General features: G+C 42.5%; 1 non-coding gene across 1 annotated transcript; it reads right to left on the bottom strand.

Moving 5' to 3' along the window:
• Positions 1-2,042: 2,042 nt before the first annotated feature.
• LOC117128637 lies at positions 2,043-2,149 on the bottom strand. Its single transcript, XR_004452031.1, has one exon. It is a non-coding gene; the product is annotated as a small nucleolar RNA R71 (small nucleolar RNA).
• Positions 2,150-14,383: the final 12,234 nt, after the last annotated feature.

Genomic DNA, 14,383 nt, shown 5'->3' with positions numbered 1-14,383 from the left:
TGCATATTTCCATTGTTTTATCCATCCATCCATATGCATTTTGATCATATAGATTAGGATTTAGTCATGTTTAGGTTGCATTTTGCATACATGAGTCCTTATCAGGTATTGGAGTATCATATGGAGTTTTGGAGACGTTTGGGTGCATTTGGAGCTCAAAAGAAGTGTTTAAAGTGATCAGCGGACGAGCAACCCACCGGAGCGACCTAAACCGGAGCGACGTCCTGAAGTCGCTGTGCCTTACCTCTCGGAGCGACCACGTTGGAGCGACGTCCTGAAGTCGCTCGCTCTTCTGACGAAACAGAGCTCAAAACTGAAGCCGGAGCGACCTCTCGCAGCGACACCCTGAGGTCGCTCCCGAAGCCCAGAGCGACGTGCTGGAGCGACTTGCCGAGGTCGCTGCGCGTCGCCTATCTGCTCGAATTCATGTTTTCTCAAGGGCCTTTTTGTCATTTCATTATGCACGTTTTTATTTTCTAAACCTATGTTTTATTACTCTGTAAGCCACCAGGAGCAGATCATCTTTGTTCTTAGAAAAACCACCAAAAACCTTTGGAAAGTGATCTCTTTGAATCAATTGATCAATTTTGTTATTGAAATTCTGTGTTCCTTTTATTTCTTGTATTTCTCTACATGATTAATCTGAAATCCAACATGGGTTTAAGAGGGATCATGGAGATTAGTGAGTAATCACCTTTTGAATTCATGGGTTAGGGAGATTAAGGGTGATTAGGTTAGAACTAGGATGTTTTAGTGTAGATCATTCATATTTCCTTGCTAGTAGAGTGAACATAAAGCATCTTCTGAGTTGGCCACTCAATTGTTGATCCTTAGGCATTTCTCACCCGAAAGGTGTTCGATGAAATGCCCCGAGACAACTCTCCTAGGCTTTTAGCATGCTCTGCCAAAGACATTTGTTGTTAGAGATGCTAAGATAGCTAATAGACTTGTTAGTAATGATTGCTTTCATATATTCAACCAAAGACATTTGATGTTTGAATTGTGTTTAGTAAATGAACATTCATCTAGACATAGAGTTTGTTTAGGATTGCGTCTAAGCTTAAGGTTAATAGATTGATTGATCGTTTGCCATCTTTAGTTCGAAACTTGATCACCCGAGGTCTAATCCCTATATCCATGAGTTCTCTTTTCCAATAGTTAAGAAAGTATCATTTAGTTATTCCTTTTAATTAGTCATAGTTTAAAAACCCATCTAAATCATTGGTTGCACTTAGATTAAGTGATTACTTGCATTCTCGGTGCTTTGATATCTCTCAGAACTGGTTCGACAATCATTTATACTACAACATTTGTCTTAGGAGCCTTGAAAACTCCTAACATCAAATTGGCGCCGTTGCCAAATTCTGAGTAGATTTAAACATTGAGATTTAGTCAATTGCTTGAGACTAAGTCATTTTTATTTTCTTTTGTTACTGACTCTTCTTCACCTCCCTTTAATCTACAGGTGTATGAACTTGAGGAGCAGGGGTCCATCAAACCTAGTTCCAAGAGCAGCAGACATCAGGGCTTTAGAGAGAGAGTGTACTAGAAAGAGAAGAGAAGAAGAACATCAGGCTCAATTGCAGAGACTGAACACTGACATGGGAGACGTTCATCAAGAAGATGCAGGCGTCAATGGCGCTAACAACAATGGCCCACCTAACCAACAGCGAGCAGCTCGACCCATTGGCACTTACGACCGTCCAAACATTCATGGTCATAGATTGGGAATCCGAGCACCCGCTGTGGCAGCCAACAACTTTGAGATCAAGTCAGGACTCCTCAACGTGATCGAGAACAACAAGTATCATGGCTTGGCTCTAGAGGATCCATTTGATCACTTGGACAGGTTCGACAGCTATTGTGGGTTGTCAAAAACCAATGGTGTGTCCGAAGATGCCTTAAAGCTCAAGCTATTCCCTTTCTCTTTGGGAGATAAGGCACGTCAGTGGGAGAAGTCTCTACCCAGCGACTCCATTACCACTTGGGATGACTGCAAGAAAGCATTCTTGGAGAAGTTCTTCTCTACTTCAAGAACTGCTAAGCTGAGAAACGAGATCTCCAGCTTTCAACAGAAGGGCTTGGAAGGTTTCAGTGAAGCCTGGGAGAGATTCAAGGGCTATCAAGCTCAATGCCCACACCATGGTTTCTCTAAGGAGAGCTTGCTGAGCACATTCTACCGTGGTGCTCTCCCTAAGTACAGAGCCAGACTGGATACAGCTAGTAATGGGTTCTTCTTGGGGAGAACTGAGGAGGATGCAGAGGAGCTGGTTGACAACATGGTTAAGAGCGATGCAGTCTACAGTGGAGACCACGACAGAAGCAGTAGAACTGAGGATAAGCAAACGAGGAAGGAGTTGAAAGCTCTACAGGATAAGATAGACATCCTCCTTGCTGATAAAGCTACCCAAGAGCAGCTGCACTTTGTCGGCAACCCAAGCCAAGAGACACCAGCTATTGTCCATGAAGTTGAGGGTTTGGAAGGTCAGGAAGAGCTGTGTTTCATCAACAACAATGGTAGCTGGTACAAGAAAGAACCCAACTTTCAGTACAACAACTACCAACAGAAGTCCTATTCCAACAACCAGCAGAGTGGTTATCAGCCTCGGAACAATCAGCAAGGCAGCTATCAACCTCAGCAGAACCCTCCTCCTGGTTTCAACAACAAGGGCAACCATTCTTCCCAACAACAATCTAATCCCTCTACCTCCACTCCTCAAGTCAGCAGCACTGATGCTCTACTGAAACAAATCCTGGAGTCTCAAACAAGAAGTGAGAAGCATGTTGGCTATGAGTTGAAGAATCTTCACTCAAAGATTGATGGGAGCTACAATGAGCTCAACAACAAGTTCAGAGCTTTGGAGAACCAGTTTGCTGCCATGAACACTCAACAAAATCGCCAACAAGGTTCTCTACCTGGAAAATCTGAGCAAAACCCCAAGGAAACCATGAAAGCTATCACTCTCAGGAGTGGTAAGGAGTTACCTCAGAGAACTCTCACCAAGGATGCTGAGAAACAAAGTGAGGGGGTTGCCATCACCATAGATGATGAAGTGGTGATTGTTGATGAGAAGATCAATGACGAGATCTTGGAAAAGATAGTGGAAGCAAAAGGAAAAGGAAAGGTTGGAGAAGAGAAGAAAACAGTTAAAGATGGTGAAGTCGTCACTCCTGCAAGTGAAAACTCTTTTGTTCCTCCTGCTTATGAACCCAAGCTTCCATTCCCAGGTCGATTCAAGAGGCAGCTGCTAGAGAAGTACAAAGCTTTGTTTGACAAGCAAATGAGTGAAGTCCAAGTCACAATGCCCATTATAGATGCTTTCATGCTGATCCCTCAATACAGCAAGTTCCTCAAAGATGCTGTAGCTGCAAAGAAGAAAGAGATGGAGGGCATGGTGATTCTCACTCATGAGTGCAGTGCTATCATTCAGAGGCTGGTCATTCCAAAGAAGCTAGAAGATCCTGGATGCTTCACATTACCTTGCGCTCTTGGGCCTATGGTATTTGATAGATGTCTCTGCGATTTGGGAGCCAGTGTCAGCTTGATGCCCCTATCTGTTGCTAAGAAGCTGGGTTTCACTCAGTACAAGAAGTGTAGACTTTCTCTGGTATTGGCTGATCGTTCAGTGAAGTACCCTGTGGGTATCTTAGAGGACCTCCCAGTGATGGTTGGAAATTATGAGATCCCTACAGACTTTGTGGTGCTTGAAATGGGTGAAGAAGCTCAAGATCCTTTAATCCTTGGAAGACCTTTCTTAGCCACAGCAGGAGCTATTGTTAATGTTAAAGAAGGCAAGATTGATCTCCATCTGGGTAAAGGGCACGTTCTGCATTTCGACATCAAGGAAGTAATGAGGAGGCCAACAGTTCAAGGACAAGTGTTCTACATCGAAGAGATGGATGCCCTTGCTGATGAACTCCTTGAAGAGTTGTCACTAGAGGACCCTCTACAGCATGCTTTAACTGTAGAGAAAGAGGCTGAGGTGATTGAGAACCTGGAGAGTACTGCCTATGGGATGATGCTGGATTCACACCAGGCGTTTTTCAGTAAGGACCAGTACGAGGAGCTTCCACAGATGGTTCACCAACAAGTCTCAGTCACTCAACGAGAGGACAACCAGCAGGATGACTGGAGTGAACTAAAGGCACCTAAAGTGGAGCTTAAACCTCTTCCCCATGGTGTAAGGTATGCATTCCTTGGTCCTAATGAAACTTACCCTGTCATTGTGAGTAGTGAACTTACTGAGAATGAGCTATCTGAACTTTTGAAAACACTTAAAAGATTTAGAAAGGCAATAGGTTACTCACTAGATGACATCAAGGGGATATCACCCTCTTTGTGCATGCATAGGATACATCTTGAGGATGAATCAATGACTTCTATCGAGCATCAAAGAAGGTTAAATCCTAACCTGAAGGATGTTGTAAAGAAAGAGATTCTTAAACTCCTAGATGCTGGTGTTATTTACCCTATCTCAGATTCTAAATGGGTATCACCTGTGCATGTTGTACCAAAGAAAGGTGGTATCACTGTGATCAAGAATGACAAGGATGAATTGATACCAACAAGAACCATCACAGGTCATAGAATGTGCATTGATTACCGAAAACTAAACTCTGCATCTAGAAAGGATCATTTTCCACTACCATTTATTGATCAGATGCTTGAGAGACTTGCGAATCACCCATTCTATTGTTTCCTTGATGGATACTCAGGATTTTTCCAAATCCCCATACATCCCAATGATCAAGAGAAAACGACATTCACATGTCCCTATGGCACCTTTGCATATCGAAGGATGCCATTTGGTCTATGTAATGCTCCAGCTACCTTTCAAAGGTGCATGATGTCAATTTTCTCTGATCTGATTGAGGATGTTGTGGAGGTATTCATGGATGATTTCTCTGTCTACGGATCTTCGTTTTCTGCTTGTTTGTCAAATTTGTGCAGGGTCCTACAGAGATGTGAAGACACCAACCTTGTGCTGAATTGGGAGAAGTGTCACTTCATGGTCAAAGAAGGGATTGTGCTAGGACACAAGATTTCAGAGAAGGGGATTGAGGTGGAGATAAAGCCAAAATCGATGTTATGGTTGGTCTGCCTCCACCAAAGACAGTGAAAGACATCCGGAGTTTTCTTGGTCATGCTGGATTCTACAGGAGGTTCATCAAGGACTTCTCCATGATCACTAGACCTTTGACCAGGTTGCTGTGCAAGGAAGCTACCTTCAGTTTTGATGTGGAATGTCTACAAGCTTTCAAGAAGCTGAAGGGTGAACTCGTTAGTGCCCCAATTGTCCAGCCACCTGATTGGGATCTCCCTTTTGAGATCATGTGTGACGCCAGTGACTATGCTGTGGGAGCTGTTCTGGGGCAGAAGAAAAATGGCAAAACCCATGTGATCTATTATGCCAGCCAAACCCTCAATGATGCCCAGATGAAGTATGCCACAACAGAGAAGGAGATGCTGGCAATTGTTTTTGCCTTTGAGAAGTTCAGGAGCTACTTGGTTGGGTCTAAAGTCATTGTCTACACAGATCATGCCGCCTTGAGACACCTTTTGGCCAAGAAGGATGCAAAACCCAGGCTTTTGAGGTGGATCCTTTTGCTCCAAGAGTTTGATATGGAGATCAAGGACAAACCTGGAGTTGAGAATGGAGTAGCTGATCATTTGTCCAGGTTGAGGGTAGAGTCTGGTGTCCCTATTGACGAAGGACTTCCTGAAGAGCAGATCATGGCTATCGAAGGAGTGATAGCAGTTTGTGAGACTGGTAGGAAGCTGGAAGAGGTCAAAGCAACAGAGGAGAAAGAACCTTGGTATGCTGATCTGGTTAACTACCTAGCCACAGGGAGAGAACCTTTGAATCTTGTAGGCTATGCCAAGAAGAAGTTCTACAAGGATGTGAAAAGATATTACTGGGACGAGCCCTACCTCTACATTCTCTGCAAAGATCAGCTTTATAGGAGAGTGGTTGCAAATGAGGAGATTGATGGGATCCTTGCACAGTGTCATGGATCATCCTATGGAGGACACTTTGCCACCTTCAAGACAGTTGCAAAAGTATTACAAGCTGGATTCTGGTGGCCACACATGTTCAAGGATACACAAGCCTTTGTTTCGAAGTGTGATTCTTGCCAAAGAAGAGGAAACATCACCAAGAGGAATGAGATGCCTCAAAATCCAATCCTTGAAGTTGAAGTGTTTGATGTCTGGGGTATTGACTTCATGGGACCATTTCCATCATCTTTGGCAACAAATATATCCTTGTGGCTGTTGATTATGTCTCCAAATGGGTGGAAGCCATTGCAAGCCCCACCAATGATGCTAGAGTTGTAATCAAGATGTTCAAGAGCATCATCTTCCCAAGGTTTGGAGTTCCAAGAGTTGTAATCAGTGATGGAGGTTCCCACTTCATTAACAAACTGCTTGAGGGACTTCTCAAGAAGAACGGTGTGAAGCACAAGGTGGCAACTCCTTATCATCTCCAAACAAGTGGCCAAGTTGAGATTTCTAACAGGGAGATCAAGTCTATTCTGGAGAAGATTGTGGGGATTACAAGGAAGGATTGGTCCAATAAGCTTGACGATGCACTTTGGGCTTATAGGACAGCGTACAAGACACCACTGGGTACCACACCTTTCAACCTAGTGTATGGGAAAGCTTGCCATTTGCCAGTGGAGCTTGAGTACAAGGCACTATGGGCAATAAAGTTGCTGAACTTTGACATCAAGAGTGCCAAGGAGAAAAGGCTCTTTCAGCTACATGAGCTTGATGAGATAAGATTGGATGCTTTCGAGAACTCAAGAATCTACAAGGAGAAGACTAAGGCTTTCCATGACAAGAACATCCTGAAGAGAGAGTTTAAAGAAGGAGACCAAGTTCTTCTCTACAACTCTAGGCTGAAGTTGTTTCCAGGAAAGCTTAAGTCAAGGTGGTCCGGTCCTTTCAAGGTCAAGGAGGTTAGACCATATGGAGCAATAGTTTTGTGGAGCACTGATGGAAGAGACTTCACAGTCAATGGACAAAGGGTTAAGCTCTACATGGCTACTGCACCAGAGGAAGATGGGGTTTCAACTCCACTGTCTGATCCTACCCCGGCCTAATCTAAAAGGAGGCAAAGTCAAGCTCGAGACTTAAAACAAGCTCACTTGGGAGGAAGTCCCATGCGTATCCTTGTATATATTGCATTGGTGTTTTTCATCTTATTGCATAAAAAAAAAAAAAGAGAGAAAAGTTGTGTGCAGGTACTTGATCGGTTCATTTTGAGCAGGAGTCGTGCGTGGGAGCGAGGTCTCACAGCGACACCTCAAGGTCGCTCCAGCTGGGAGCGAGGTTATGAGGAGCGACACCTAGTCGCTCGCGGTTTCGTCGTCGGATCGAGAAAAAAAATCGCCTCAGAGCGAGGTCTCGGAGCGAGGCCGAAGGGTCGCTCCAGCTGGGAGCGACATTATGGGAGCGACACCTCGGAGTCGCTCGCGTTTTCGACGAAACGGAGCTCAAAAACTGACCCGGAGCGACGTCCTAGAGCGACACCTTGAAGTCGCTCCAGCCCAGAGCGAGGTTTCTAGAGCGACACTTCAAGGTCGCTCGCGGTTTTGTCGAAACACGACGCGAGGAAAACGACTCGGGAGCGACCTCTCCCAGCGACACCCTCACGTCGCTCCCGACCCGGTCCAGGTAAGTTTCCTAACTCTAAACCCCGGTTTGATTCAAGTAAACCGACCCTAGACCACCCTAAACCGAACCAGGACGACCCTAAACCTACCCCAACCCTGCGACTCCAACTCTATCCCTCTCCCCTCCTCTCACAAACTCACAAACTCTCTCAAACTCATCCACACCAAAATCCCAAAACTTTCTCAATTCTCACCCAAATCAACTGCTTCTTCTTTCTAAATCCAAGCTTTCGCCCCTGTAGTCTATTCCTCACCACCCATTCACCATTTCCTTTCATCCAGAGCAAGGTATTGAGTTTTAAAATTCAAATTCGTAGGTCCATGAACCCTAGAATTTGAAAGTCGAAATTTGGTCCTGTTCTTGCTAGATTGTGGTGAAATAGACTAGGGAAAGTTTATCTATCATGTTGGGTTGTTGAATTAATGGTGAAATTGAGTTTAATTTGCACTTTGGCAAAATTAGGGTTCATGGAATTAGGGATTTTTCGAATTTGACCTTAATTGAGTGTGTTTGCGGGTGTACTAGATGCGTTAAGATGTTACATTGTTGCATTGTGTTGAACTTGAGTTTAAACTGAAAAATTCATTTGTTAAGTTCATTCTTGCAAAATGTTCGCTTGCAAAGTCTTCTTTTTCTTCACTTCCATCTACTTATCCCTTTCCAAGTTTGTAACTTTTCAGGTGAAAATGGTTAAGAAGACAAAGGGCAGGTTGGAAGCTGAGAGGCAAGAAGCCGAAAATCAAGAGTTTGCACTAAGAGGAAAGGCTTTAACAAGCGAGCCAACTGGCTCAGGGACGCAGCGGACTGTGCGACAGCAGACGTTGGCTGCAAGGAAATCGAAAGAACACGAGAAGAGGGCAGGGAAAAGTGTAGCAGTTCCCACCCATGAGGAAGGTGAAACTGAGAGTGATGATGAGCCAGCACCTACGAAGAAAGCCAAGATGTCAAAGGGCAAAGGGGTTGCTGTTGATCGAGACAGGGCGAAAACTCCATCTGTAGAGGAGCTGTATGATCATTTGAAGAATGGAGTCACCTGGGCTCCAACCAGGTTCGCCGACCTCAACCTGCTGAAGGAGTTGGGTCTAGACTCTGATATTGAGGCAATGCTGGGACATTTGAAGATGCCGAAACTCCTCACCATGGCTTATCCTTTCTACAAGGATGTCACTTGTCAGTTCCTATCCTCTCTTGTGGTCACTTACCACGACACGGCGCATGTGAGGCAAGGATGGGGAAAAATCACGTTCAAGGTCAATGGAAGGGAATACAACATGAACTTCAAGGACATTGGGAGGGTCATGGGGTTCCAAGACCTAGAAGACCACTCACTTCCCAAGTGTGAGAACCTCCCCACAGAGCTTTGGAAGTTGATCACTGGAAACAGGCACTCTACCGGGGCTGACAAGAACTCACACATCCGACACCCGTCTGTACGCTACCTCCACAGATTGCTAGTCCATGCTTTCTACCCACGGAAGCAAGCTGGTAATGTTACTGAGGAAGACATGCGACTGCTCTGTCCGGCTATCCGTCCTTACGCTCAACCTGGAGTGTTACCCCTTCCCAGCACTGATATCTATGCTACCTTTGGGATGGTCAGTTTCTTTGTGGGCCGTCTCGAACACTACAGAGACTGGGCGTGGTACACCACTGATTCGCGCCCAAAGATGGGGATAGGCGGAATGATCACACCACTGCTCCAATTTCTGAATGTTCCCTTGGGAAAGGACGCAGCGGGGCCTAGGTTCATTGATGGCACCTACTTGAGGATTGCCACCTATTTCAGTGGGATGTATGGGAAGGACTACGTCTACCACTACTACTTGCAGGGCAAGCCAGTCGAGGTGGTTCTTCCAAACCGGAACCTGACGAGTTTAGAGATACCAGGAGCTGTCAGCTTCAACATTCCCCAGGAGTACTTTCTCGGAGAACACGGGCCTCTCGATCCAATTCAAGCAGCTTCATCAAGGAGAAGGAGTGTCCCTACGCAACCTGACCCGCCTGTTGCAGACACGTCTGAGCATATCTATGGACCTCCGCGCTACTACTTCAAGCCCCATGACGGAGTCCTTCCCCCTGGAGCTCTCCGTGATGCTCATGACCACATTGGTCGTCTCCAGAGGTGGAACAAAGCTCAGGACAGAACGATAGAAAAGCTGAAGGATAAGTGCAAGGCGCTCAGCAAGACTGTGAAGAAGCAGGCAAAGACTTCAGCCAAGTTCATGAAGAAAGTAGCTGATGTCTTAACTAGGGGAGGAATAGCTGGATGTAGCTCAGCCGATTTCGCTTTCGCGAACACCTCAAACCCCCAGCCCCCACCCCCGCCTGATGCTCTTGGCTTCCCCCTCACTGCTGCGCAGCTTCAGCGTAAGTGGAGGAACCCACCCACTCAGCCTTCCACTTCCGGCAACAAATCCCCATCCCTCGCTTCTTCTGACAGTGAGCACGAGATTGACGAGGTTGAGAGCCAGCCATGGTATGGAGGCTCCGGTTCAGCATCCGGTGGTTACTACACCACCTTCCCTCCTGACGACGACGATGCTGGGGCATCTGCCCCCACCTATTATCCATAGGAGGTACTTCTTTCTCTCCCTTGTATATACCATTTCATTTTTTGCATATTAGTTTTCTTCTCGGTATCTCCTTCTTTCTTTGACAACACAGAGACTGTGTAACTCAAGTTTGGGGGAGGTACCAAGCATTTGATCATGTTTGCTTTGATTGTGTTTCATTTGAGTCATGCATTGCCACACCTATTTGCATTTAAAAAAAAAAAAAAAAAAAAAAAGATTTTTCATTTAGTTTGCATCATTTGCACCATTAGGAGAGTCTAGAGCATATAGGTTGCATTCACTTGCATTGGGAGCAATGATTTTAAATGCCTTGTAAAGAACACTACGTTGCACCATTGAGTAGCCTTGCACCTCTCGAAAAGACTTGTATGTTTCGAGCCTTGAAAACTCTTCTTGAAACTTGTTGATTGCTGAAACTCAGTCTTTGAAGCCAACTACAACCTTATTAGAAATGAATGAACTTAATGCTTCTTGCTTAGGGTCCCTTGTGTACTGAGTCATGGCTATACACACTGGAGTTGTCACATCTTTTATGCCAATCTTTTTGACAAACTCTAGTGGTAGACCACTCCCAAAACCTTTCCTTCCTTTTAAGCTTTCATTGTTTGATGAGTGAGGCCTTCTTCGGAAAGTCTTACATGCGCATAATGTTGAGAGTATCGGGAACGACAATGCTTGATCTTCATTTTTGCTAGATTGGACACTCTATTGTCTAGCTATAGGTGAGAGGGTGAGTGTTGTGATCATGATTTGGGAGAAATAAAAAATAAAAAGGATAGACTCTTGTGCTTAAGTGAATTGATTTTCTGGGATAAGTAGAGAACCTCTAGCTCTAGTTTTGAAAAGTCTTGGCCCCCAACCTAAAAAAAAAAAAAATATAAAAAAAAAAAAAGAAAAGAAATCGAAAAAAAAAAAAAAAAGAAAAGAAAGAAAAGGGGGGCTAGCAAAGTTGTTAAGAGCTAAGAAATGTTTTGAGGTTGTAGAAAAATCCCTTGTAGATTTCAAAAAAGAAAGAGTTAAAGTTCTTAAGATCTTTTGGTGAGAGATGTGAGTTGGGTTTGACATTTGGGAATGATCGTGTAATTGTATGTTTGGGAAAAGGGTAGAACAATGGAGATTGAGCATTGTATGCATGAGTTGGTCCCTTTCTTAGATATATTATGTGCAATGTCAAGGCTATTTGTTTTGAGAGTAAACCACCTTAAAGATCATATGTTTTGAACCTCTTGAATCACTTGAATAAAAGCTTTCCCTTACCCAACCAAATGTCTTGGACCAACGGACCATTTGCAAGAATTCACCTGATGTTTTGTGCTTAATGAATGTGAGAGTTGGTTGATTTGAATGTGTGGATGCTTGATGATGAGTGTAGGGACAAAAGGAGTTGAGATAGGCCTAGAGAAGCTAGAGTGTAATAAGAGAGTGTGCTAATTATATTTGCTAGTGGTGTTTCTTTTGGCTATGAGCTCCCACCTTCAAATCTCTCTCCCTATGAGTTCTAGAAAGTTCACTTGTGGACAAGCAAAGAACAAGTTTGGGGGAGTTGATATCATGCATATTTCCATTGTTTTATCCATCCATCCATATGCATTTTGATCATATAGATTAGGATTTAGTCATGTTTAGGTTGCATTTTGCATACATGAGTCCTTATCAGGTATTGGAGTATCATATGGAGTTCTTGGAGACGTTTGGGTGCATTTGGAGCTCAAAAGAAGTGTTTAAAGTGATCAGCGGACGAGCAACCCACCGGAGCGACCTAACCGGAGCGACGTCCTGAAGTCGCTGTGCCTTACCTCTCGGAGCGACCACGTTGGAGCGACGTCCTGAAGTCGCTCGCTCTTCTGACGAAACAGAGCTCAAAACTGAAGCCGGAGCGACCTCTCGCAGCGACACCCTGAGGTCGCTCCCGAAGCCCAGAGCGACGTGCTGGAGCGACTTGCCGAGGTCGCTGCGCGTCGCCTATATGCTCGAATTCATGTTTTCTCAAGGGCCTTTTTGTCATTTCATTATGCACGTTTTTGTTTTCAAAACCTATGTTTTATTACTCTGTAAGCCACCAGGAGGCAGATCATCTTTGTTCTTAGAAAAACCACCAAAAACCTTTGGAAAGTGATCTCTTTGAATCAATTGATCAATTTTGTTATTGAAATTCTGTGTTCCTTTTATTTCTTGTATTTCTCTACATGATTAATCTGAAATCCAACATGGGTTTAAGAGGGATCATGGAGATTAGTGAGTAATCACCTTTTGAATTCATGGGTTAGGGAGATTAAGGGTGATTAGGTTAGAACTAGGATGTTTTAGTGTAGATCATTCATATTTCCTTGCTAGTAGAGTGAACATAAAGCATCTTCTGAGTTGGCCACTCAATTGTTGATCCTTAGGCATTTCTCACCCGAAAGGTGTTCGATGAAATGCCCGAGACAACTCTCCTAGGCTTTTAGCATGCTCTGCCAAAGACATTTGTTGTTAGAGATGCTAAGATAGCTAATAGACTTGTTAGTAATGATTGCTTTCATATATTCAACCAAAGACATTTGATGTTTGAATTGTGTTTAGTAAATGAACATTCATCTAGACATAGAGTTTGTTTAGGATTGCGTCTAAGCTTAAGGTTAATAGATTGATTGATCGTTTGCCATCTTTAGTTCGAAACTTAATCACCCGAGGTCTAATCCCTATATCCATGAGTTCTCTTTTCCAATAGTTAAGAAAGTATCATTTAGTTATTCCTTTTAATTAGTCATAGTTTAAAAACCCATCTAAATCATTGGTTGCACTTAGATTAAGTGATTACTTGCATTCTCGGTGCTTTGATATCTCTCAGAACTGGTTCGACAATCATTTATACTACAACATTTGTCTTAGGAGCCTTGAAAACTCCTAACATCAAAAAGCCGTTTCTACCGTTGGAAGAAAAAATAATCAGACAAAAGTATTGGAGCTTTTTGTCGGTGGCAACTATTTTGATAAACCAGAAGTTCACATTTATATTATTTTCACATCACTCGCATGATCAGATATTTTAATTTCATTGAGAAAAAGGATAAAGTTGTTGAGTTACCAATGTTGCTATATGCGACAAAGGACACGTATGTACATATATAGTAGTATAGTTATATATATAAATCTCTATGTACTATTTAAAGACAGCTATTAGATGGAATTGGAATGAGACTTTTTTCCAATTGGAATGCGGTGCTATTCGACGCGTCTAAATTATGATCATAAAATGCAATAAACAGTGAGTACATTTTAGGAATTTTACAATTTTAGTTTAAGTAAAAATAAATAATATGTATCCGTAAAAATAAAAACAAATTATAAACCGCTAAAATAACATCAGTAGTGCAAAATGTTGGGTTCTGCGAACTCCAACACAAGTATTATTGAATAATTTTCTACGTTTTTAAAAAACATGATTTTGATTTTTCACATAATATTAAATTTTGATTATCAATGTATTGTTTTTGAGAATTAACTATTTTTCATAACTTTTGACTAATAGAATTTTAATAAGTATTTTTTTTGAAATTTATAATTATCATTAAATAATACATTAAGATGTTAAAATATATATTTTTAGACATTTCTTTTTGTAAATCATGAACCATTTTGAAATGGAAAAAATACGCGTGAGCAATTTCTAATTGGTTTAATCATGTTAAGGTTTAGTGACTGATTTTTAACAGTTTTTATCTGATTTGCATACTAAGCGTCTAACAACAGTATGCAGAATAATAGTAAAACAACTATAACAAAAATATACAAATACATAAATATAATCTAAAAAGAATATTATTATTAGTTGTGCTGTGGTGCGGTTTGTGAACATTTGAAACTAAAATTTATATGTAAACCCAATCAAATTTCTCTTGCCATACTTTAACTGCTGGTTCGCATAGTTATAATTTTGATTTAAAAAAAAAAAAGAATATTTTGTTTGCAAAGTCTGAAATGCAATTTTTGCTATTATTTTTATTCAGGACATGTAAATTTCATGTTTGTCAAAAAATAAATATACTATAATTATTGGAATAAAAAAACATTAATATACTAAAAACAGAGAGAGTTTTTGGTAACTGAAAATTGATGGGTTGTTAGCGAATGATAGCAAAGATGAGTTGTT

The sequence above is a fragment of the Brassica rapa genome, chromosome A09 (genome assembly GCF_000309985.2).
Source record: "Brassica rapa cultivar Chiifu-401-42 chromosome A09, CAAS_Brap_v3.01, whole genome shotgun sequence".
NCBI lineage: Eukaryota > Viridiplantae > Streptophyta > Magnoliopsida > Brassicales > Brassicaceae > Brassica > Brassica rapa.
This window is presented reverse-complemented; position numbering and strand designations above follow the sequence as displayed.